Genomic DNA, 1,891 nt, shown 5'->3' on the forward strand with positions numbered 1-1,891 from the left:
TACTCGCTAGAATTTAGGAAGATTGAGAGAGGGGATCCTTATAGAAACTTACAAAATCTTAAGGTGGTGGACAGGCTAGATGCCAGGAGAGAGATTGTTCCTGATGTTTAGGGAAGTCCAGGACAAGGGGTCACAGCACAGGATAAGGGGGAAATCCTTTAAAACGAGATGAGAAGAACTTTTTTCACACAGAGAGTGGTGAATCTCTGGAACTCTCTGCCACAGAGGGTAGTCGAGGCCACAGTTCATTGGCTATATTTAAGAGGGAGTTAGATGTGGCCCGTGTGGCTAAGGGGATCAGGGGGTATGGAGAGAAGGCAGGTACGGGATTCTGAGTTGGAATGATCAGCCATGATCATATTGAATGGCGAATGGTGCAGGCTCGAAGGCTGAATGGCCTACTCCTGCACCTAATTTCTATGTTTCCATGTTAAACTTTGTGTCATCTGCAACTAGTGCTTAATAATACAGACACACTGATATAACTAGTGTACTGCTGATATAACTGGTGGTTTAACATGTATCATGTGTAACTGGTGCTGAATAATACAGGCACACAGATATAACTAGCGACTAACTTTGTGTCGTGTGTATCTGGTGCTGAATAATACAGACACACTGATATAACTAGTGGTTAAACCATGTATCACCTCTAACTGGTGCTGAATATAACTAGTGGTTAACCATGTATCATCTGTATAACAAATCTGCAGATATTGGTTTAAATCATCTCTAACTGGTGCTGAATATTGCCTTCACACTGATATAACTAGTGTACTGCTGATATAACTAGTGACTAAACTGTCTCATGTGTAACTGGTACTAAATATTACTGATTATAGATACATAGAAAATGGGTGCAGGAGTAGGCCATTCGGCCCTTCGAGCCTGCACCATTCGCCATTCAATATGATCATGGCTGATCATCCAACTCAGTATCCCGTACCTGCTTTCTCTCCGTACCTATAAGTGGTTAACTATCATTTCCATGCTGAATAATACAGACACACTGATATAACTAGTGACTAACTATGTGTCACCTGTACGGTGTGGCTGAATCATAGAGGTATAGAAATGAGGTGCAGGAGTAGGACAGTCGGCCATTCGAGCATGCACCGCCATTAATAGGATCATGGTGATATCCAACCGGTATCCCGTACCTGCTTCTCTCGATCTCCCCTTAGCCACAAGGGGCCACACAACTCCTCTGAAATATAGCCAAGAATGGCCGCAACTACCTCTGTGGCAGAGAGTTCCAGAGATTCACCACTCCTGGGTGAAAAGTTTCTCGCATCCTTTTAAAGGATTTCCCTGATCCTTAAGCTGTGGACCCTTGTCCTGGATCTTCCTGAACACGGGAACATCTTCCGCATTAGACTGTCCAACCCCTACGAGGATTTGGTAAGTTTCTATTAAGATCCCCTCAATCTCCTAAATTTAGGAGTGATAAACCAAATCTATCAGTCTTTCTTTATAAGGACAGTCGCTGACATCCCAGAATAGTTCTGGAACCTCTCTGCACTCCATTGGATTCTCCAGCATCTGCAGTTCCTTCTTAAAAACTATGTGTCGCGTGTAAACTGGGCTAAAATATTGTGCGTAAGTGCGGAACCAGTAATTTCCATGACTGGAATACTGCAGTCAGTCAGATGATATAACTAGGGGGCTAAATATATATCATGTATAACTGGTGCTGAATAATACAGGCACACTGATATAACTAGTGTACTGCTGATATAACTGGTGGTTTAGCATATGTATCATGTATAACTGGTGCTGAATATTAGTCACACTGATATAACCAGTGTATGCTGATAAAGCTAGGTGGAGTTAAACATAGGTATAATGGTAACTGATAATGCAGTATAATGTGGAATAAATGGATTATACA

This window comes from Leucoraja erinacea, unplaced genomic scaffold (genome assembly GCF_028641065.1).
Source record: "Leucoraja erinacea ecotype New England unplaced genomic scaffold, Leri_hhj_1 Leri_1591S, whole genome shotgun sequence".
NCBI lineage: Eukaryota > Metazoa > Chordata > Chondrichthyes > Rajiformes > Rajidae > Leucoraja > Leucoraja erinaceus.